The sequence below is a fragment of the Parus major genome, chromosome 13 (assembly GCF_001522545.3).
Source record: "Parus major isolate Abel chromosome 13, Parus_major1.1, whole genome shotgun sequence".
NCBI lineage: Eukaryota > Metazoa > Chordata > Aves > Passeriformes > Paridae > Parus > Parus major.
In genome coordinates, this window is record NC_031782.1 from 11,143,185 (window position 1) to 11,169,573 (window position 26,389).

Below are 26,389 nucleotides of genomic sequence, written 5' to 3' on the forward strand. Positions count from 1 at the left end.
CATGACAGCCAGGAGATATTTTACATCTACATATCTACAGTGTGCACTGTGTTGGAATTCAAGTGCTCCACATTACTGACACTATGACAGCACCTGGAGACTCAAGATAAGGCATCTGTTAATTTTTTTTTGGAAGGGGGTGAAGGATGGAAATGACATAAACATGCAAAACTGTGAAAGTGTGCCTAGAACAAAGGGAGGATTCTGAGGCTATGCCCTAATCTCTCTCTGTCCTGAACCAGCAGAAATTTGTGTGAGCTTGGGCAATACATGCACACATCCTGCATCACCCCTGAGCAAAGGAGAACCAGCTCAGCACTGACCAGGACACACAGGAGACAAAAGCATCCTGGTGGCAACTGTCTAAATCCTACCTCCAGCTGCTAAAGCTTATCCAAATAACTGTTCCTCTAGTTACAACCTGCATCTGTGATTCTGACCTTTGAGAACATGGAATTATGATGAAGCACAGTTCAGCTACTTCATCATTTTTGCTGAGCAGGTCTGGGGACTTGTTGAAAGCTGGGATCACACCACTCCTTTGATTGCCTGAGGTATTTGTCTTTTGCTCACCAATAAAAAACATATGAGAACTCAGTTTACAGCAGATTCTGGATTTAAATACTATGACAAAACAACCATTTACAAGATGAACACCATATACCTGGTGGAGAATAACAGAGTCACATTATACACATGGTATTTTTGGAGAAAAAAAACCCCCACAAATGTACATTACGATATACAAAAACCTATGGCCTCATAGATAGGGAATGAGTAACAAGCTACCTAATTTCTCCTGCTGCTATCAAATGGATTTTTGTTGCCTAGCCACTCCCAATATAGTAGCTTCCCAAAATAAAATTGAGAGAACTCATCTATACCCAAGTGAATGTTTTGATTACAAATATACAAAATATTGTTAGCTAGCAAACATAATACATTTATTTATATAAATGCAGGTCATAGAATTTCAGAGTAATTGAAGAACTTGACATCTACAGGCCCTGTAAAATAAGATGAATCCTATAAAAAAGTATGAAATGATTAATCCTGTTCATATAACAGACTGTAGAATACCTTTAGTAGCAATAGCAATTCACTGCATTAATTTTTAAAGATATAACCACTACTCCCTCCTTTTTCAAGATTTTCTTCAGCAGTTCTGTATTTACACAGAGTAAACAACAAAATTTCTCAAAAAGTCTTAAGTAACAAAAGCATATTTTGAAATTCTGAAGCATTTCAGATCTCTCAAACTTGCTTCACTGCATCACTTCAGCCTTCACTTACACAATTCATTTATTCATTCAAAAACATAGCCAGAAAGAGTAAGTTAGAAGTGTTTCTTTGAATTTGCAGAGATGTATAAGCTGAGGAGAACACAAGACATGAGGTGCTGAAACCAGTTGGGTAACACAAGGATGAGTAGGAAAAACAGAGTTTGTGTGCCAGAGCAATTGGAAAAAAGCATGTCAAACTTGTTACCTTCTTCTCTTTCCCATTCCCTCTAAATTCTGTCTTTCCGAATAAACCATTAAAATTCTTCTTATATTTCACTTCAAAGGCATTTTCCCCTAAGGCTCTGAGGATTTGGATACAAAGAGGATGTACAATTTTCTGACTGCAGTGAAATTCAATTGATTTTTAGATTAAATTGTCAACATTCTCAAAAAACAATCATCTTCAGGTTCTACAAATGGCTCTTTACTGGGGAGAGTCAGAAATGTTATGCTGTAATTACTATATACAGCTATTTTAAAAAAGAAAATGTCTTTTGATGAGCAAGTGAAAAAACAAAATTGATTCCAGGCTTTAGAGTAGGATTTTCATGATAGCAGAATCAAATTTAATTTTCATGTAGGTACTTCAGGCTGATTCTTGCTTACAGGAAGCCTGGTAACTTACAGAATAGGTATCCTGGTGGAACTCATTAATTTTATTTTCCCCCCTTAATTATTTCACTGAAAATCATTCATACTTTAAGAGGACCTCCTGCAAAATGCTTTCATAAATATATTTCTACTGCTACAATATTTCTAAGAAAAGAGAGATGAGAAACAGATAAGGAGATATGTATCCAGGCAATGATATTCAAAACTTTTTATCTCCTGGAACACAGCAGTTTCTTGCAATCTTTGTCCATTCCAGTTTGAATGATCTAAATAGTTGTTGGACTGAACACTGTGGAGATCCTGCAAGCCCAAGAGCTCCTCAGCCAGCAGAGACAGAGCATGTGGAACAGAATGTGCCTGGTGGAAGGAAGGTCTTGGTGGCTGAGTGGCACAGAGATGGTGCCACAGCATCAGAACCAAGTTCATTCTGGGCTCCAGGGACAGCCAGACACTCTCTGGGTAGGCTGGAGCACAGATCTTTCCCACATCCTGCACACAGGAATGCTCTTCATCTTTTTCCTTCTGATTTCCATCATCCTTTTGTCCTGCAGACCATGTGCCATGTTTATGCATTAAATACATCCCAGAACACAATGAAGTACAACACATCTGGCTAAGTTTTATTCATTTAACTGGCTAAGCACAGGGATTTCCATCACTATGGAAATTATGTATCTGATTTCTGTAGCCATACAAATATAGATAACCATGCATGTTTTATACAGTACACAGAAACATCCTATCCCCTATTTCTGACACAGTCCATATTACCTAAACCACTTACTTCATTTAGCAGATGACCTTTTCTGAGGGTAAGGTTGAAGGCATTATGTCAGCACATTGATTAAGTGAGGATCATCTTGAAGGTTATTTCAGTGTAGCATGGGTGACATTAAGCAAATAGGTGAGGAAAACATGGGTGGCAACAGTTGTCAATATAAAGTTAGAGCTAAACATATCTCTCACTTTCACTACTATTAAAATTACAAAGGAAAAAAATCCTTAATCTTTAAATTAAAAAAAAAACAAACCCAGATTAGTATACATTAGACTTCTGCAGTGAAGTTTATTATTTCCCTATTACACATACCACAGAAAAAAAGGAGTTTTGGAACACACAAGTAACTGCGTGAGACATGACAAATCCGTCCTAGATATAAAAGATGGTGGGAAGCTTACTTTCATTTGCAATTAAAAGTAGACTATGGTAGAAAACTGTGAAACTCAATATTAAGAAACCAAATAAAATGAACTATTTTTTTAAATCTCAATTTTATTGTCAGTGACACAGAAGAACCAAGAAATTTACTCATAATGGTAGATCTTCAAGGATGCAATAGGAAATTGCAATATGTAACCATGAAGATGATATCAATCATTTCTGAGGAAAGCAACATTTAGGCAGAAATAAATTTCTATTTAAATGTGAACTGATGTAAATAGGATAAAAATGAATACATGAATACTTAAGTGATCTATTTCAATGCCATTAAATCACAAAATGAACAGAACTCAAGTGAAAATAACCATTGAGAAAAGACAAGTGCAATCAGGTATGAGCAGGCAATGGGCTTTTTATTCTCAGAATGATCAACAAAGTGAAAATATAAATTATTTCCTATGTTTAAAGACTTTTTTACTACATAATTTACAGATACTTTCTTCCACATTTAAATCAATAAAAACAAACCAAAGTTAAATAAAAAATAAATAAAAAAAATACCTTCAATATCATACTGACATCACAAATTGATTACAGGGGAACAAACATTTACCCTAGTTCATGAGATTTAATCTCAATCAGATACAAAGCACATGTCCCAGAAGGCTGAACTGGGAGATCTACATGGAAGACTGAACTTGGAATGTCAAAAGACAACTCAAGGTCTGCTTGAACCTTCTGCCATACCCAAACCCTCCAGTTTAAAAAGCATGATAGTGAAGTGCACATACTTTAATAAACATGGCTAAAAATTTTCACTGAACACTTCAGTAAATCAGTGATGCCTCTCATATATTAACTGGATCATTTTATAAAGTGCATAAATTTGCATAGGTAATCAACCCAACAATCAAATATGAAAACTCTTCTGTGTTTTTACATGAGGGATATGTATAAGTAATGATTCAAATAGGAAGTACTGTGTTCTTCTGGCATAATATTATATAGTCAGCTTGGGTGTAGAGGGAACAATTTTTTGTACTTTGATGCATATATATATATATATATATTATATATACACACACTGAATTTTTCAACTGTATTCTGAAAAGATATTTTTGAAGATTGATGGAAGTGTCTTAACCCTCAACTCTGGAAAACTAAACACTGTTTCTACTCTGAAAATAATTATTAGCAACTGTCTTCTGTTTTTGAAAGGCCATATTTCAAGAACAGAACTTCTATAGTAAAATGCACATCCATACTGAGTGGGTGTAAATGACAAATTATTTTCTCCTCTCTCCAGTAAGGACAAGCCTCATATAGGGAAACCAAAAACTTATATTTGTATCCATGAATTTCCTCACTGCAACCTTTACTTCATGATTTGAACTGATTTCCTATACTTTTATCTCATTTGGCTACATTAACTAATTTATCCATAGGAAAATTGTTGTCCAAAACAATTTTTATGTGATCTGAAAATTCTGAAGACCATTGAATATTGTTCTCTTTTAGACAAAAAAATCTCACAACTTACTTATTTCAGAGAAGACTTCATGAAAAGACTGTGTATGCTGTTTGCTCTTTTGTCTGATTTAAGAATTGTTCTTTTTGAAACTGGAAATAAAAATGAGGGGTATATCTAAACAAATGAATCAGCAAGGCATCATCTCCACAAGCTCAATTTTTAATACCTTCAATATCTAAGACCAAATGTTCTAAAGCTTCCTGCAACCCACTATCAGCCTACATTGAATGGTGATGCACATTAAAAAAAAAAGGGAGGAAAAATGAACAACATCTGGCAACCTTAACCTTATTTATAAAATTGCATTAATACTCCACTCTGCTTAATTATTCCATAGCTGTATTAAAAATACAAGGCTACAAGGAGAAAAATGCAATTTGTAGAAGAAAGCCCTTCTGTTTGTGGCTGTGACATTTTTCAATTTAGAAAAATATTTACTCATTATGATATGGAGCTTGCAATGCAGTGTGAGGAAATATTCTCCATCTTTGCCTGAAGGACATCACAGTATCTGAAATACTTCTACTATTATGTAAAGATCTGGTTATGAAGGTTTAGGAACATTGGTCTCATACAATGTCCAGCAGGAACATTCTAAAACCTGTTATTGCCAAGAGTGAGATGTCATTAGAATATAAAAACACCCACAGGTTTTTACACATGTAGAATAATGGTTGGGTTTGGACACCTAACTGAACCTGCAGAAATTAATTTTGTTTTAGTAATGAACAAGATATAATTAATGCTCCTTCTAAAGTCAACTACATGTATAGATTGGTGAACTCTTTCCTATCTGGATAAGTCTTCTGTCATCAACAAAATTTTTGAGGATAATTACATGTACTTTTGATGTAGAGAACTATTTATACAGTACCATGTGAATGAAGTTTATAGGAACTTTAATTATAGACCATGATATTGTTAGAACTACATCATTATTTTCCAAAAATTGCAATAATCCTGTAACATTTCTAGATGTCCTTCACACAGCTTGGTTGATATCAGAAACTGCATTGCTGCCTCCTCAAAATATTTTAGTGGGAGTTGTGTCCCTCAAGGCTCAGAGGACTTTCCTGCAGGAAACTCTGTTGTGATACCTCTATCAGAAAAGACAGCACAGGTTTGTTGGCAGTATCCCAACTACTTTCCTAGGATGCTGAAAGAGTCCTGAATAAATTTTTTTGACACCCATTCCTCCAGCTTTTAGAAATGGTATGCAGAGAAAAGTTATTTGGTGGGTAACAAGATGATAATGGTTGTGGATGGGTATGCACAAGGTAGCAGGAATTGGAAGAGTTTTAATAGGAGATGGGGACAAGGCCAAAGGAGAATGAAAGCTACTTCCTCTCTCTGTATTTATCTGTCACAGGAAATTAACCCTGAGAGCCTCAAACACACAAAGCAGCTACTTCTGTAAATCTATGGCAGATACAACCTCATCCCATATTTTTTTCACTAGAAAAGTTCACTTGCCCTAGTCCAGTTTAAAGTTTTGGCTTTTATGTACCACAACACCACATTAAATCCTGCTCTATAGGTTATGTAATGTTTTACTCAATATCTGGTATTCTCCTCTGATGTGCACTGATGTACCATACTAGTACATACTAAGTACCATACTAGGTTTCATTACATTTCATAAGTTTATAAGTTCACAAAATTGTGTATAACTTTTCTAACATTCACTTTTTTTGTGAGCTGCAACTCCAGGCATTGCTTGAGGCTATGCCTATTTCATGAAGTAGATGTGACTGAGATGAGACAATGCCAGCTCTTAAAGGGACTTTTTCCTGCAAGCAGATTTTAACACACTGTTGACTTTTATTCTGTTATTGTTTTATTCTAGCTCTAGTATTGTAACTGTGTCAATATGCAAATATATATTACATAAGGTTGCCTCTTGGGCTGGAAAAGCAGGATATCTGCATATAATTGTTCATTAAGAAGAATCCAGTGCAATATTTTAACATACATAAAAGAAAATCAGCCTCAAATACAAAAAGAACTACAACATTTGCTCAGAGCCCCATGTGGACTGCACCTCTCTCGTGCCTTTGAAATAAATGCCCTTCTTCAGAAAAAAACAAAGAGGAAAAAATACATGAATAATACAATAATGTATAATGAACCATGCAGCAATGGAATATGTTGTAATTAATACTTCATGATCACTATACTTTCCTGAAACAACTGCGTATAATCATTCTTGAAGGAGTTATGAGTCAAATTCACCTCCAAGCTACATAAAACCCAAAAACAAAACACCAATGTAACTATTTTCAGATTAAGCTACAGCATTTCATACATGTGTCTGTCTGCTCCTTATTTAAAGTGCCTTTTCCTTTACACAGTGACATTTATTCCTAGCTTTTCATTACAACCCAAGGCTTATGTGCATCACACATGCCATTATTTACATTTATATTCCTATTTTCTAAATTTGTCTTTCCTTTGCAAGTGTTATCCTGTATGTGCCTGTGGGCTTTATGGATCAGAAAAATTGCTACTTGTAGGGAACATATTGTTTCAGTGCAGAAGTAAGAAACTGTAAGTACAGTGAGCTCTGCTATCATAAATATGAAAATTAGATTCCTCCTCTGCTCTGAAGCATCCTTGGTGTCCGGGAAGCTGTCATGGCTCAGGAACACATCCATGAGGCAGGTAACTAACATGATTAGTAAACATTGTAAACATGGTTATCAAACCATTGTCCTATGTGTGGTGCTCCCAACTTTGCATCATTAAATTATTGCTCTACTCTATTTATATTACAAGTACATGCATGCTGTAGTCTTTATAAGGAAATATTTTATTACTATTATTGTATAAAGTGACTAATTGTCCAAAACTTAAAATGAAAGCCCTCTTGTGTGGCAAAGAATAAATAAAAAACAAAACATCTTTGGGAGGCATTGAGCTGAAGATAGTTATCCCTCTCACAGGAGTTTTATCATGTCATTGTGTCACAAGTTAGAAGGGAACACTGAAAAACTGACCTGTCCCACGTGGCTTTTACCTGCCACTGTGACTTGGAGCATCTCATGAAGCTGTCAAAGGGAAGGTATGCAATCCTGATGTTTTCCTGGGCACAAGATCTGTAATAGCACCCAGTTTGTGTGTAGAGTGGTGAAGCTAAGAAATACTTTCATTACCTTCCCTGTACCAAGCACAGATGCAGAAAGACAGACTGAGTCCGATTCTTGCTTTTTAAAGTATCAAGATCTATTGAAACAAAAGTGTTTCCAAGTCAATGGGGAAAACACAGGACACTTTTTCTTCAAGGAAACAAAAAACTATCCAGGTCTACAAACTCATAATAATGCAGTGCTGTTTAAAAACTGTCAGTACAGGTACGTGCCAAGGACAAACCTGAAAGGGATGAACTGGAGCAGCTCTCCCTGGAGGCCCATTAAACTCTTCATTTGGGTGGAACTGCCTGGCCATTAGTAACAATAAATATTAACGAGTGCCATAAACATAAATGCATGTGACCAGAAAGAATGGGTCACCCCCAAGAAAGGATCCATATTCCTGTGGTCACCATGGTGAGTACCAGAAGCTCACCAAGAGGAGGATGGAGAGGAGCAGCTCTCTGAGAGGATGTACCACATTCAGTTGTGGTGATTTAAAGAACCTTTACACCTCCTTGGGCACACCCTAAACTCTCCAGTTTACTCCATACATGGCTGAGTTCACCAAGAGAAAGCCTTCCAATATCAGATCACAAAATACACCAACACCTATAGAACACTTAAAGGACATAATATATTAAATGCTAAGTTTATTTCCAAGGTTTGTTTTTTTTTTGCTTTGATTTTGGATGGAATTGAACACATAGAAGGCAGCCTGCCAGCTAAACTACAATTAAAAAAAAAACAATTAAAATCTGTGCTGCACTTTTGTCCTCTTCACTAACCCAAATGTACTCATAACCTGTCCATTATGGCTATTTGCTGCATCATTAAATATAGAAAATAGCTCAATATTGTTAACATTTTCTGTAGGATCACTACACTTGGAAGAAGGTTGGCAGCTGAAGATATGGAACTCATAATACCAATAGTTAAAGAGGCGAACTAGCAAGCAACCCATTTAAAACAGCAGAATACATTTAAACATTTTTCTGCAAACATATTTAAATATATGCCATATTTAATTTTTGAATATCCATATTTTAAAATGTGTAACCACTCTATATAGCATAATTACACAATCTAATACATAAAGCTATGAGTATAAACAAACAGCTAGCCACAGCCATTCGCTACATAACTTTAATATAAAGTATATAAAGAAAGATCCCATATAAGTAATATTTAATATTAGGAAAAAGGAAAAACAGGGAGTCATTATCAAATGTGTAATTGCTGTACATGATAATGGCAACATTCCCATGGATTTACATCAGAGCTGCATGTCCAGCAATGATGGTTTCTTTGGAAAAGATTTTTCCCTGGCTTTGTTGAGAATAATTTTATAAGTAAGCAGAAATACCAGAAGCTGCACTTACATCATCTGTGCTCTGCAGAGTTACTTGTGTCAATATTTCAGAATGATCTGTAACTCAGAAACCTCAAGGGAGAATTTTGGTCTGATGAAAGGAAATGATACAGGGACAGTTGCTCAGATGGGGTTGATTATCAATAGATTCCTGAGGGTTTACATCTGTTGAGGATCTACCAATAAATGTTTTCCACACAGAAAAGTAATCAGAAAAAAATGTTGGGCTAATCCTGGCTGCTTATTTTCAGCTATTTTTACCCTCACAACAACACTAGGCTGCATTAGAAACTTCATCATATGAAAAACAGTGTGATCAAGGGAAAAATTCTACTTTGGAAAGGTTAGATATGTTTCAGAACTAAAATTAAAGGAATGCAAAAATCAAATAAAATTTGAAAAAGACAAAAAACCATTGCAACAAAGAAAGGCCATTCTTAAAAAGGAAAGCTAATTAGAAACATAATAGGAAAATCCAAGTGAAAAAAATTTTACTTTCTGCCTTTACTTCAACTTTGGTAGACTAGAAGCGTTTATGGCTCTATTTATACTTAAATTCACTTAAACTATATATTTATGGTACGTGCAAATTAATTCATAGTCTTATGAAAGGCTAACTTGTCTAAAACATAGAGAAAACTGGGTTTAGTACCACACTTCTGCATCATGAGAGCAATCTTTCAGCTCAGTTTCTTTTGCAGTCTATGTACTGCAGTACTTTCTTTTTAAATTAGTTCCCAGCATGGACAAAGGTGGGCTTTTTTTTTTAAGAAAGAAACACTTGACAATTCTACAGTTCTGTATATTCCCTAGAGACAATTCTCTAACACAGCTTTTAGCAAAAAAAAAAAAAAAAAAAATCACTTGAGAAAACTAAGGGAAACCAAGAATGTGTTTCATGAAGCTAGTAAAATTAATAAATTCTAAACCACTTCCCAAATTATCATTACATGTATTAGGGGTTAAGGAGTATTCCAGCTACCAATTAAATGCAGCCATTTAATAGCACAAAGTAGCCTCACACAACAATTTCTGGCATACACTGAGGAATATAAAATCCAATTAAAATTACAGGGAGAATTTAGCAGGGAAGAATTTAATTAGCAAAGATAAAATTTTGCCAGAAGACTGTTGCTAACACCTGTTCTGAAATGACAAGGAATATGTAGTAACAAACATTTGGGTCATAATTTATCTTGCATTTGCTAGACAGTTCCACCAGTCACATTTAGATCCTTGTTCCCCTTAAACTGGGGAAGCTCTGCTTTCTCAGCTACAGAAGTCTCTGACTCATTCCAAAATCCTAATCCAACCCAAGCAGTACTGCTGGAGCACTGAAATGCTGATTTTCATATTTCTGTACACTTTAAATCCCATTTATTTGCATCTTTCACCTGCCCCCTGTGAAGCTGCAGAACTTCCCGTAAGCAGCTGTGAGTGGGCACAGGGACACGAGAGAGTGGCCACAGGGACACAAATGAGTGGCCACAGGGACACAAGAGAGTGGCCACAGGGACACAAGAGAGTGGCCACAGGGACACAATGGCTTTGCACATGGCAGGGTGGCAATGAGTCCCCCTGAGGTCGTTCCCTTTGTCAGAGAACAAGGTCAAAGCGGCAGGGAGGATAACCAGTGAGTGAAACTGGCCTCCCCACTGGGATGGGATGGGAAATGTCCCAATCTGGGAAGAAAGTCAAGAGCACCTTCCCAGCCATATTTGCAGAACCTAGAAAACACAGTTCTATCATATTTTTCTAGTTGAATTAATTTAAGATTTCCTTAAATTCCACTATTTACCCTTTTGCATGCCCAAAGTAGCAATGAGGACACTTACTTGCCTAAAGATATTTGAACACCTCCTGAAATACAGAGGACTAATTTTTTTAAGTGTCCCCCAACAGTAGAAATCTTAAAAATTAACTAAAACCATGAATTGAATCACCACCATTTTCTGTTATATTCTTCTGGTATTTTTTTTTTTTTTTACTTGCTTAGGAGAAAGTTGGTATTTGGTTTGATACACATGCAAAACACCCCTGGAAACATACCCTTCATTTACAATTCTAAAAGAGATATATTGTCTAATAAGAGCATTTTCTACATCTGGCAAGTTGTTACATTCACTAACATTGTGAATTAAAATCCAAATTCAATTCTACTATCTTTAATGACTGCAGTTAATATTTTTCTCTAGGTTCACTAGCAACTTCATTATCATTAACATCAAGTCACTGGACTACCTCACTGATGAAAGATGAAGCCACTGATTAAGCTGTTCATTATATCCATCAGCATTATAGTTATGAGTTAAAATCCTAGCCTATTAGTGATGAAAGGAAAGGAATACATATCAGAAGCCCAGCATTAATGAACCCTACTGTTAGTAAATCCACATGTAGCTACAGTGCAGGACAAATAAAGCATCAAGATTAAAGGTTTGAGCTTTGACAATTACATAAATAATGAAAGAGAAAATAATTTTTAAAACCTCTAAGCAAAGAGTGTTTCAAAACTCATTTTTGCCTCAAGGCTACCCCTTGAATAACAGAAATATAGAGTACCATTACTGTAATTCTCACATGAGAATTTTACTTCAATTTAGAAAATAAATATTTTCATCATAAAATGAAGGTGTATGCACAGTATTGCTTTCAATTAATTTTACTGAAAGCAAAATAAAGCCTTTTGTGATTTGGGAAATTGTGATTTAAATCTACATATTACTGGTTCTCCAAGCTACAACTTAGGGTAGACTAAATAAAAGAAATTACTGGTAATCCTGAACAGAAAAAAGAATGCTTTAGAGGTCCACCTCACCAAGCCATCCAAAGCAATAGAAATTACTGTATGTTCTGAAGTAGTTTTATTAAATATATTTGGCTTTAACAAATTTGATATAATTTGAATTTTTTTGCTTTTGTAAAGTTGCTTTTACACTGGCAAAAGAACCTCCATATGTGCTGTGTGGTTGCTATCTATTTGTGCACTGTGGATTTCCTTCCAACCCACTTCTCACCTAGAGCATTTGGTTACCCTAACTCAGCTCTCAGTCAGCAAGTGACTTTAATTATCTGCTGAAATGTGGCTGCCAGCAGTTGATTAAAGAAATGCCTCAATTCCTGTGTGTGCACCTAGCATCAATTATAACCTGCATCTATAAAATCAGGTATTTTAATTCTTCCTACAGCATCACTGCTTTTAAATCCCTGCAATATGTAGGAGTCAACAATTTGAAGAGACTAAAACATTACTTAAGATACCTTAAACGGGGTTTCAGTTCTAAAAATTGAATTGCTCTTTGTCTGACAAAAGGCAAACTAAATAAAGAATTGTAGCATAGGTTTGAATATCCACTTTCCATTATTGTCTCCCATCAGAGAAGATTTAATTGCTGTTGTGCTGATCACTATTGCTCTTTTTTTCACTGTGCTCTCATTCTGCAGCCACTGGGCCGTGATAGTAAAACAAGAATAAGTTTAAGTTTAAATAATAATAAGTAACAGTCCTGGGGAACTTAAGGATGTGCAATGCACCACTCAGCTCTGGGAGTTACTAGAACTGGGAAGACAGGTAGGTGCCAAGAAAGATACATCCTTCTGATGCTTAGGCTGGGTCTCACAGAGTTCCCTACTCATTTCACTGTGTAATGGCTGAAGGATCTCTACTGATTGATACAGGCAGAACCAGAGAAACCCTTTTATTTTATTTTTAAGTGAAAAGTAACTTCAAGGGAAAAGTAACTTTCACTTAATACACTCACTTATACTCAATAATAACTTTCACTTATATTCAGTGACTACGAAATAAAAAATCCTGGGAAATTCTCACTCGGGTAATTCATCTTTCTTATTAAAATAAGCAGTGTGTTACATGCTTTCTGTCTTTGTTGAAGTAGGTTGGTGTTGATATTACCTGACAGAGAACTTTTTATGCTTGTAGCAAAATAGTAAAACAATCTCAGCAGTTCACTTTGGCTGCTCAATAGTTGAAACAGAAAATAAATGTTTCTGTGGGAACACAGAGGAACGTTTTAGACACACACATGCAGAGATCACTCATGATTTAGATACAAAGCTCTACTTTATAATGGAGCTTTTGAAGACAGACATTCCACCTTTTCCATTGATTTTCTGTACATTAACTTGAATAACTAAACTCAAGATTTCAGCATTTGTACATACATCCTTCATCTAGTACTTTAAATAGGGAACTGATGCTTTAGAAGAAACAAAAATGCTACCTTTTATTAGTTTATATACATATATCTATATTTATATACACTGCATATCTTTAACACAGACCAGCTTAAAGAATTTTGACTTTATATATAGTTTTTTTCCCCACAGAGTATTTAAATATTCCTCTAATTTCCTTAAGGATATAATGAACTATAGGAATATACTGAAGAATTTGCAATTACTGAGAAATCAGAAGTCCTCTACCCTCAGACCTCTTCCTCCTGCCCTAATGATGTAGTTAAAAAAAAAATATCAACAATTCACTTCATAGAAAATAATAATTCTGTTTCTTTTCTGTCTATGAATAACCACTGCTAAAATGGATTAACTGTTACTGAAGATTACTGAAGAACTAAATGCCACCTTATTGGCATTTAGACAGCTTTGATCAATATGCAAAGCTGAGAAGTCACTTTAACATGCTATTTTTTCACATGATATTGTTTCTTCTTCATTGTAATAATGAATTGCCTTAATAAGAAAAGGCTTATAACTGAAATGGGGAAAGGCAGCTGTAAGAAAATTGAAAAATGTGGAAGGAATATGTTTAAATACATGACTTTGCTTTTCTTCATCAAATACTTATCAAAACCACCAGACTTAATCAATAAAAGCTGGGTTGATTCATGATTTAACAGTGCTGATCAGTACTCTATTACTTTAGGCTTTACCTTGGAGACTTAACATATGTGGCTTTCACACAGTGAAGGCAGCTATATCAAATTTAGCCTCCTTCCAAAATCAGATTTAAGTGTCAGTGATCTCAGGCAAATATGCTCCATGCATTCCACATCAATTTTAGATTTTACTCTGTAAAAAAGGAGGTACTAGCATAATCTCATCATTTAAATTTGTAACCCTATGTCAAAAAGAAAACCTCACACAGCATCACATCAATTGTTCTGATCTCTCACCTGTGCTGTAAGGATTTACACTACAGGAAAAGGAAAAAAAACACAAACAAAACCCACTCCAGAAAACCCAACAAACCACTTTCAAACCCATCCTACAGATGAAAACTGTCTGCTTGCAATGAGAAAATAACTACAGCATCCATACCAGCATGACCTTGTTGCACAAGTTTTGCTAAAAACCCTGACCTGAGGGCTTCTCATTGAAATATTCCAGATCTTCATGTCTCCTTGAGCTCTGCTGCTATTAATAACATAGGCAGCAGGGCTTATTCTGATCTCTGTCTTGGGGGTTTTTGTGGCTTTTTTAGTTCTTCAAAGGAACTTCTGTTTCCTGTGACAAACATTTATTCTCTTACTTGATACTTTACAGTTTTATAAGAAAAGACAAAAAAATTGTCTGTCCTTGATGGAGATTGATTGAGGCACAAAAGCAGGAATTTTTTTTCCTCACTGCAATCCCATTCTTATATGCAAATGCCCTCTATATTCAAAGTGTTTAGTTTTAGTCATTCAACTTCCTGTACAATAAAAAATAAAAGGCACTAACTGAATGTTTCAGATAAAAGAAGGCTGGCTTGAGTGTTTCTGAAAATTGCACTCTTAACTAGCTAAATTCCAAGTACTTCTCTGTTTTGTAATAGCAGAGAAAAAAAGAAAATTCCAAAGTCGAAGAAATGGGGAAAGGGGACTAAATCAGGAATCCATGCATATGTTACATAAATGCAATCAGGTGGAGTGCATTTAATCCCCTGGATTTCAATATACCTGCTCTATTTTCAAATCTTGTTGGTATTGAAAAATTACTTGATTACCTGAAATAATTTGCTTTTCTTAAAAATACATACATAAATAATACTGGATTCCTTTCTAAAATGTTATATGTGAAAATTCATAGGATAAAAAAATACATTTTAAGTAAATGTAGCAAAAATACAATATAATCTGTTAATTGTGTTCAAGCAGGCCAGACAGTGTATAGCTTGTAATCTTTGGGGAGAGACAAATCAGATTAGTGTGCTCCCATACACTGCCTAATGCTACCAATTTCTGCTTGGAATCTGTAAGAAAGGCAAAAAATAATAATTGGAAAATTAATGTGTAACAGTCTATAGTATTATCTTATTATGCTTTGCACTAATGGGGCAAATCTGTGCATGGTGTGCTTTCCCTTGGGGGTCATTAGGTGCCTAAATCCTAAAACATGTGGAAGAGGAAAAGCTTTACAAAACCAGCTTTAAATAAAGAGGTGTGAAGGGCATAATGCTGATACCAGTTATTGCTGCTAACCTGGAAATACAATTGACTGAAGCAGTTCTCCCACAGTAGTACAGTTTCCTATGAGAAGCTATATTATATTTCAGTTTTCTTATTATGGGCAGCTTCCTCCTAATGTTCTATGTTCCTAACACCCCAATCATTCTAGATTACAACAGTTACAACTCATGCAGTGGGTTTGCCAGAGAAACGTTAATACAGTATAAAAATAAACTAATGCACAGATAAATGTCACCACAGGTCACAGAGGTGACCAAATTAGTAGTAAATGTAGAATCAGAAATCTGTTTCCCAGTGTGATGCCTTTCCACACCAGCTCCTCACCTTTACTGGGACAAAACTCTCATAAATGAGTTTTCTTTAAGAGATACAAATTTTTGTCAACCTAATAACAACAATCAGTGACCTGACCTATAAAAAGAAATGCACCTTGGTTCTACAGCTTAGAGCAGCACTCCTTAAATGGGAATTTTCATTGGGTGGAGTCTCCAGGGCCTGATGCCAGTGTACACCACTTGCAAGTGGGTTATACACCTGTGATATTTAACATTTCCTGCTCCTTTTCTTTGTACTCACATATCCATTGGCATTTAGTCACCAGCTTTTTCTACAGAACACAGATATAGCTGAAGAAATTCCACTCATATGAGTATGGTACGATGTCACCATGTTGGCTTTTAATCCCTGAACCACACAGGAGTGAGCTGCAAAGGCTCTGCTCAACATGTAGGAAACAGTGTTGAGCAATGGGCTGCACTTAGAAACCCTGGAAATTGAAAAAAGGAAAAAAAAACAAACAAGGGAAAAGTGCACACAATGTCAGACACTAAGCCTTGCTTCCGACGTTATGGTATTAGCTCCCCTAGCCCAGATGACTGGTCATTCCAAAGATTACTTTGGAATTAAGAATTTTTCTCTGAGAGAATCTAGAGATATAAATACTTATAACACATAAGAGGTTTTTTTTCCCCTGTGATAAAAGAAGATGACTGAAGACACACAGTCCTTCAAATCATGATTATACCTAACCTGAAACCATTCTCATTTTAAATGAACTACCATTATTAAAGCCTCTTAGGATTCAAATATATTTATATAATGACAGGTACTCATGGGCAAACACTAAGACCTATGATCAATTGTCCAGATTATAGAGTTGCTGCCTGGATATAAAATGTACATTCCATAGACATAGAAAATGAGGATTTGAGGAAATTTCTAGTTTCATTGGCAGAATAAAAAAGACAGAATGTATTTTAAATGTTGATAGGACAAAATTAACATACTGAGAATTCTGAGGATTTTAACAGTGCAATTCAGGCTGGAGAGAGATTTAGCATCCCTCAATTCACAATCCTAATCTTGAGACTCAGACTAGACACCTGGACTCCATATGCAGAAACTGGAAAGAATTAATCTCCAGAAGGGTACATCCCCTTGTAAGCCAGGTTTGATGACCTGATTTTGGGGGGATGTACAACTTTCTGTTGTCAATACAGGTAGACCCAAAAATTGATTTAGTTAGATCATTATCCTTAGGTAATCTACACACTAACTCATCAGAAAAAATATACTCTAATGCTGATTTTTTTATTTCTCTCAGCATTTAGAAGAGCTCAGCAGAATCACAAAACACAAGGACATTCTCCCGAACTGAGGGATGGAATTGCTTTTAATATTGGTCTTGTATTATGGAGAAAAAAATGAAAAAACACATGATGCAGACACAGCCAAGCCACAGTTATGAAATAATTTGTTCAATTTGCCTGTGAACTGTGCCATTTTTATATCTGCTATAAGCTGTGAACATTAATAGTCTCAAGAACTGTAAAGCATCACAGATACATGTGTGCTGCTGGCAAGTACCTGAACATTAAAAGGACTAATATAGGAGTCCAACATCTTTCTTCTCTAAACTATATGAGGAATAAAACATGGGAGCTCTTAAACTCTACAGTAGATCCATCTAGTTGAAATCTGCTCTCTTATTTCACTCTGCTGTATACTTGCATTATGACACAGCTCACAGTAAGTCAATCACATGGCATTTTACCCACACATCTCTCCCTACCACACATAACTGAGACTTATTGTTCTCTCAGATACCAAAAATATTTCAACAGCTAAAAGCAATTGTGTAAATGGGTATCTTTTGTGGCAACCCTGTGCTTTCCTGTTACAGAATCTACAAAACTGGGCATTGATTTCTCTCACACATTCATGAGTCTTTAAAAGAAAAAAGAGAGAGAGAGAAAAGGAAGAATACATGAAAGAGGTGTAATATTCAGTTGCATACAGCTTTCAGGATACCAGAAAATAACTCAGAACAAATGTGATCTGAATACATATGTAGTAATAACTTTCATTTATTATTTAAAAGGACTGCTCTTCCACAGCAATGTATTAAATAGGATTTCCTCTGTCCTCCTGCAATCTATCTCAAATAATTTTTAAATTAAAAACCTAGCTTTTAAAAAGTGACTGTAATCTATTTAGACAGGTCTACAAGTAGCCAGAATGCTGGGTGCCTGATCATTTGTGAAGAGCTGAGCCCTTCCAAGCCCTCACTGTATCAGCACTAGGAGTGATGGCAACTCCCCTGTTGGGCACTGTCCTTTTCCTGGTGCTGGAGATCTCAGGGAAGTGTCAGGGCTGGCTCTCCCCAGAGAGCAGAGCTGGCAGGACAAGCCATCCCTCCACAGCTTTGCACCTGCTCCCCCCAGAGCCCTGCCAGGAGATGTCTCCTCACCTCACACACCAAGAGCAGCAGCTGCAAAGGGCCCAGCACAGTGTTCAACACGAGTTTACCTCTTGAGGAAAAAAATGGTAGAGAGGCTTCTGCTCTCTGTCACACTATTTGATTAATGAGTGTAAGTATTGCTACTGACATCAAGGATATGAGAAAATATTTTAATTGTATCACATGTGGGATTTTGACAAAATCAGGTTATTTTAGTGATACATTACAGCCCATCACATTAAAAATCATGTCTATCAAAAAATATTTTAATTAAAAATCCTTCCATAAAACAAAAAGAAACCATTTACACTCAGGACCCATATGAATTCTGGAACCTCACTGCAACTCAAAATTTTTTACTTCCTTTCTATAAAACCAAGCAGCACAGAAATAAAACTTGTAGTTTATAATTGCAGCACATTGAAATAATTCAGTATTTTTCTTCAGCATTACAGACAGAGCTTTTTCAATTCCAGTTCCACTGGAAAAGACCACTTGATTGTTCCCATATGAAAATATTCTGTCAGAGCTTTCTCTGAACAAAGTTTTGTCTTTCACTTTTATTTCCATCAGGTCATTTTCCTGGGTACACATGCTAATGTCCAGAACAGAAGTCAGCACAACACAGATTTCCATAAAGCAGGCTGCCAGTCCTCAGCATGCTTCAAACTGGATGCATCATTTCTCTTTTTCATAAATGCATTCAGAAAAAAAAAAGTAAAATTGTTCTGACACTAGGATTTTTTTCTGAATAAAATGTATTCTTTGCATTGTTCTCCAAAGATGGCAACTTTCATTATCCTAATAAATTAACAAGAAAAGACATCTCTATTGCAATCATGTTACATAAACATCTCACCGATAGAGATATATCATTAGATTATATTTTAAGCTCCCATATGTCACTAGAATTCATGCTCAAACCACCTTACAATGCAATCTTTATGACAGATTTCTGTGGATTAACCAGCTTCCAGTTTTCTCTGACATTTTGTTAAAACTTTAATACTCTAAGCACTGTCGTTTGACATGCTTTCTCCCACTACTTTTGCCAAGCACAAGCATATGCTACAACAGCAAAGGCTGCTCTTTGACTTATGTCTTTTACAAGAAAAATATATTGCATTGACACTGCATATTGTTTTAAAAGTACTTAGCTTAATAATATTTTATTTTATACATGTGGGACTTTGCTTCCACATATTTTGTTGGTTTTATTACAATCTGTTTAGATAGAGCATGTTAATAGTATGAAACTCACTGACTCTTTAAATATGCCATCGCTACTTTTCCCTATCATAGGAGAAACCTGCTAAGGTTCATCACAGCAAAGAACTTCTTTAACTAAGGAGCAGGACAGAATATAACACACATAAAATGATGATGACTGAATACAGAAAATGGACAGGGTCTTTCCCCTTTATGGCACAGAGCATAGACCACACATTTCACAAGCATGCTGTCAGGGGAATTCCCTGGTATGTCCATATTTCAATAAAATGTATTGTTCTTCCTTCTTGCTGAAGGCTGAAATTTTTTTCTTGAAAAATCTTAGGTTAATAAAGATGACTTCCAGATTTGAAACTACAGATAATGAGAAGTTGCAGGGCATGAAGTATCTAAAACTAGATTTCTGTTTCATTCCTAAATGTTCATCTGAAAATTCCTGGAAACACTTGCTGCAATACATGATATTCAAATGATGCAGCATGCCATTCCCTCCCTGGCTGAGTCAACTCTGTAAGGAAAAGTTTCCACCACATCATCACTGTTTTTTCTTCACACTGGTCTCTTTTAGGTATTAGGACTAGCTAGAACTCATACCTGATACCTAAAAGTGTGATTCCTATTAAGCAGCAATTTCTCAGAAAGAAGCTTAGAAAGAAGGTGAACAGCCTTCCCTAACTTCCAGAACATTGGAAGCAAAGCAAAATTAACAGAAATACATTAGTTCTTAAACAGCAACACAAGAATAGTGCCAATTTCATGAACACCCAAAAGCCAAGAATACTGATAAACTGGAATTGCTCAAAACCCAGCAATGACACTGTAAGTTCCTGAGGTCATTTTAAATAATATTGCAAACTCTTATGGGCTTTTTCTTTCACTGTTATAAGCAACAGAAACAAAGAAAACAAACACAATACCGATCCAGGGTAGTAATTTCCCTCTCAGAAAACAAACAAAATAGCCCAACCACCAAAAGCTCCAGTATTCATTCTCTTTTAAACTATTTTCATAGCACAGAAATTACACACACAAGGTAATAGAGAGGATAACTATTTCCCATAACTCTTCCAGTGGAAAACCTGAGACATATTTACAAAGTCACAGCCTTTTATAAAGCTCAGCCTGTCCTGTGCATGCAAATATTGAAAGAAAAACATATCTATGCATACTCAAATACTACTCAATATGTACAGCAATACACTTGTTATTTGCTGATGCTTGTATGCACCTGAAGAGGGAGTGTACACTGTCACAAGGAGAAAGTGTAAACAACCTTCTTCTAGAAAACAACCTTTATGATCTTGATTATACCCAGAGACACCCAGTCTAGCTCTGCTTCAGACTGGTAGGAGGAAAATGCAAATATAGTCTTTGAGAATGACATGTTGAGTTCTTCATCTGTTTATCAAGCCTTACTTTTACATTTTAATCAACTGTTTATACAATGATAATTTCATGCTGGTATATCCATTATTCATGCAAAATCTATTTATCAGAAAGGTTAGGGGCACCTCTACCTCCACATTTCCTGTCAAATGTTTTTCAGCTTGTCTTGAGACCCCTCCAGGTGTGGACCACAATGCATGAAAGTCCATCCCTGCATCTCACTGTGGTTATCTTTGTACTTCCCATTCCCACCACCTCCACTTTGAACTTCCACTGCTGCAATTCTTGTCCTAACCAACATGATAGAGAACAGATTATCTTCTTCCTCTGCAGTACATTTTGTATATTACAAGACCAACCCATCTCTTCCTTAAATTCCCCTTTACCAGAACAACTCTTCTAAGTCATGTTTCCAGGACTTGGGTTAACTTTCTTGCTATGCCTTGGATATTCTCTAACTAATACAAATCTTCCTTGAGATGCAGCCCTTAGAAGGACATAGCCTGGCCACCACATATTGCCACTACAGGACCAAACAGAGAAATTCAGTTATTTTACAAATAGCACTTTCATTTACAGACCTTGATGTCAGCCTCATTATTGATGCCAAGGATTCAGGATCAAATCACAATCCATGATATCTCCCCAAGGTTGGGTTTCTTATTTTGTCTTGATTCCCACAGCCCTTCCTTGGGCTGCCATTTACACCTAGTAATTTCCCAGTTCTGAGATCCCAGAATAAGATGTGAAATTGGGAATTTGATTTCTTTCAGGTGACCTCTCTAGCAAGAACAATGAAAACCTAACTGCCCTTTCAAGCTGCACAAATGTTTTCAAAGTTCCATAATCTTCAGATCATTAAATGAAAACAGTGAAGAAGGACTTGATAAAAAATTGTTTCCTTCCTGTAAACTCAATCATGTTAATGTTATTTTCCAAATGTGGTTTTCTCTAATCTGTGTTTCCCCACCTTGTTTATAAGAATGTTATTCAATACAACACTAGGAACCTTATTAATGTTAAAATATAGGACATCTACTGCCTCCAGCAAACAACTCTGCTGTTCAGAAATCATCCAGGCACCACCACATGGGATCCACTCATGAATAAGAGTGTTGGGTTCAAAATGGAAAAGCAATCACAAAAATAGGAGATATTTGCATTTGCAGGGGGGAGATATAGATAGCTGACCATTTTTGCAGACTAGAGGTTTAAAAATACTAATTGGACAAATAATTCTGTTGCTCATTTAAAATCATTAACATTTCCAACTCTGACTGTGACTACCCAGATATGATTTTTCTCTGGAGACTGTGCCTCTAACAGAGCCACTGTACTGGCAGCAGTCACAAGGGCTCCTCAGCTGGCACAGAGGGTGCAAGGTCTCACTGTGCTGCCAGGTTTGCAAACACTGGTACATGTTTTACTAAAGAAGCTTTAGAAAGGAGAAAATTCCCTTATTGATGATTCAAACACAAGAACTCACGAAAAAAAAATCAGGTTCAGCATGGAATCATCAGTAGTGAGATGGAGTTATGGGGACACTCCCCTTAATGTAGTAAGGAAGACACACTAACTGCCATTGACTCTTAATATTTGTGCCCCAGCCCAGGACACACAGTTAAAGGCAGTTAGGAAAAATCTAAAAATAACATTTCTGAGCGAGGCATGTTACTACTCCACTTAACAGAATATGGAGACCAAAACATACATACATTTACTCCTGCAAAGGCAAGTGGTGACAGAAAACATAGAAAAAAGCAATGACAATCAAAAATCCAAACAGCTCAGAACTGCCTTCATAGCCATAAAGGTTACTTGCCAGTTTTCTGTGGGCTGACATCCTTTTAGGAAAATACTCAAGAAAAAATGTTTGGTTTGGTTATATGTGTGGACATACTTCACAGGACATTTAGTGTGGAGTTATGACACAAATCACAAGGAATTCAAGTAATCAGCATGTCTGGAAATAACATGGGAACATGAAAGAAGTTAACTTGGTTTATTAGAGATGATTTAATATATCTATTATAATACAATAGATAACAACTGCAAGTCTGGGGCTGGGCTCCCATCCTGACTTTGTGGGATTACTAAATTGTTGGGCTGAATGCAGACTTTGTGGAGCTTTGAAAAAATTCTGATAATTTAGGGATATCTGGAATTTTACAGATATCTGCAAGACTTCTCATTGCTCAGGAGGCCCGGGATAACCTTACCCTTCTTTTATTTATGAGAAAAAAACCTGGTCATCTGTGTTCCCCCTCATTTGTGCACTGAACATTAATAAGCAAGAATGGATATTCTCAGAAATTTTTATATTTCATGCTAACAACCTGAAAACTCAAATAATCGACATCAAGCACACAGCAGGTGACCTGGCTACATTCCTTTTATAGGAAGATTCATGTTCAGAAAAGGGAATATTGAGACAGGCCCCAACTTCAATAGACCATCTTTTCTCTCTTAAAATACCATGGAAGTTACAGAACTTTTTCATTCTTTACTATCATCATTTTTCAGAGAAGTCATACAGAGCATACAGACAGGTAAAAAATAGATATGGAATGAATTACCCTGTCCCCTAGATGAAATATTCAACCATTAGCAAGATTTATAGAAGCACAAGCATGTGCATTCCATAAGCCAGCATGTCTACTCTTACAAAACAAATTTCTGAGATATCTAACTGATCACACACTTCCCAAGGCCTTTTTGCACTAGTCTGAACAACTTGAAATGAAACAATATGTAATTTAGCTGCAGACACACAGTAAATAACCTACAATAATTTCCTCATCAAAAACTGTTATAACTGAAGAGAACCTCTACTCAAATGTGTTTAACTAAAGTGTAACATTTATTCTGAGAACCAGGCCAGTTTTTAAAATTAGTATTTATTTTTATATCTCTTCCCTTAATTGTAATGCTGTATGGTCAAATGTTGTTATATTGATTGATTGAGAACTGTCAGTCAAGAAGGATTTAATGCTGTGTACACTGAGGCACTGATGCCAAATTTAGGAAACAGTAACAGGATGCAGGATCCCCTTGAGATGACACAAAGCACCAAACCCTGCCCTGTCCAGATGGCAACTGGAGCAGACTGACCTGACACCTTTGACATCTATGAGTAGCCATCAAGAAAAGACTGTGCAAATTTTTGTCTGAACAGTAAAAATCTCATTTAGCCACCCTGTTACACAGATGACAGCAGAATGCTTCCATGGGTAAAACTCCATACGTTGATGATATTTTCCCAAAAATCTGGAATACAAGCCCATTTATTAAAGACTCTGGGTATCACCACACATCAACAATAACAGGTATTATGAGAGACCAGCAGCACTCAGCTCAAAAGAGGTACAACACACTTCAGACTGCATGCTCCAATTGCAATAATGACTTGAGATGGGAACATCTCCTATGCAAACCTCTTTAAAGGGTGAAAGCTTTTGGTTAACATTTATTTGATCAGATTTTACTGAGATAAGGACTCTGAATCTCTTTTAGCTATATTGAGCAGAAAATTTCATTGACATGGGCCATTTCCATCACAAACAAAACCAGAACTTTAAAGTTACACACACACTATAGGAAATAACACAGACTTATTGATAGATCTGCCTTCTGCAGACAGCTGCAATGCAGTGGACAAAATCTAAAACAACCAAGGGGCTGAAAATAGTCCAGGTTAAAGTACACAGAACTCCACATCAGCTCATCTGCCCTTCTTTGATTCTATAAGAACAGATGTACACTATCTGCTAATTATCTTCCTCTATGCAACAGACGCCGATATTTTGCTCAGATATTTTTATAGCATACTTTGATATTTTTATCATGATTGGAAAACCAATTTAGATAAGGAAAGATCTAACTAAAAGGCTTGCCTAGTCATCATTCTCATAATTATTTAGGGCTTACATTCATCCTTCCTATGGAAGCAGTTTGCAATCTATTCTGAGCAACTCACTAGGGATGATAGCGCTTGAGCTGAGAGCTGAGCTTCTTCAAAGGTCAGACACTCATGGAATAACCATTATGCACAAGCAAATTAGGAATTTTGGATATATATCTGAATAACAGAATTATAAGCCCTTAATACAAGGTATTGCCTCATTTTTTTTAGACTGAGTTAATTTTTGGCTGGTCAAGAGGCCTCATGTGTTGACTTATGAACATGTGGAAGCGACACTGCTGTATTTTCAGTCCCAGCTGGAGTCTCCCTAGTGAGAGCAGCGTGTTCCACCTTCTGGCTAAAACATTTGCCACAATCATCCAAATCCCTGAAGGTAAAGACAGCTTTAAAAAGCCCCAAAAATGCAAAAATATTAAAAAAAAACCAAACACAAAGAACAAACAGCTGCTCTAGATTGCCTTTTGTTTAAGGAAAACATGCTACATTCCAAGCCACAATACTTTTCCTGTAAGAGACAGAAAAATCACAAAATGACATTGTTTCTGTATAACCTGACAGCCTACTCACCTCTAGAGCATCCACATTAACATCTCAGTATTCATTCACAATAACACTGTTCTAGTCCAAAAAGAAACACACTCAAAGAAGTAGTCAGAGAAGCTTGACTCGGTGGGAGGTGCTGGCTAACACTCAAGCAGGAAAGACGTGCTCCAGCCCTTTCAAAAAAAGTTCATCTTCCAACAGCAGATTTAATACCCAGAAAAAAAAGTGCAGTTTTAATCAGCCTAGAGAGCTTCCTGTAAAAGCAAGTCATTTTAAGATATAAAGTATGAAAGCACTTTACACTGCCTGTTCATGTGGCCATTACAACTAAGAAAACCATCCTTAAATGATAGTTACATCCCTGCTTTTACAATTGAATGTCTGGCAAAATTACAGCCATACCATATATAAAAGGCATATCGACCTAATTTATCAAATATCTTTTTAAAAATTCCTTAAAATCAAAAGCAATTTAGCATCCAGCCACAGAACAAAGTGTCCCTGAGCACAGTGTCAAGGCCAAATAAGAGCTAGCACATATGTATATATATGCAAATAGGAACTCACTGTTCATTTGCAAAGACTCGTCTTCAAAAAAAGTGACTAAAAGTCTGTTTATGGATCACTCAGCAGCACAAATTGACAGGAATGTGCACAGTACAAATGCTAGTCATATTTGCATCACTTTCAAGAATCCCCATCCAAAATAAAGATTTTTTTTTAAAAGTATATTTTAATATGTAATTTTTGTTTGTAGAAATTAGAAAAATTAACTGATAGGAGTTCAGACCTCAAAGTCATCTTCTCTCAGCAGATTTCAAATATTTCCCGTGTTTTGCTGTGTTCATAATTCCATTACACTCATAATGAAACACACAGATACGAAAGTTAAAAGCACCATTTTATTTTTTAAAGAAAGTTAACATATTTAGCAAGCACCTTGTCCTTTTGTAATGCAAGCAATTTTCCCACAGCTATACAATCAATTCTACAATAGTATCAGCAGTACATAAAGGGTCATTGAAAGGGGAAAAGGGGTAAAATGTGAAAGG

The 26,389-nt window shown here is 36.0% G+C and overlaps 1 protein-coding gene across 3 annotated transcripts in view; it reads right to left on the bottom strand.

The window, feature by feature from the left end:
• The window catches only part of GABRB2 (gamma-aminobutyric acid type A receptor subunit beta2), a 132,961-nt gene that overhangs the window by 25,691 nt on the left and 80,881 nt on the right, over positions 1-26,389 (bottom strand). The gene's annotated exons all lie outside the window — the stretch shown is intronic.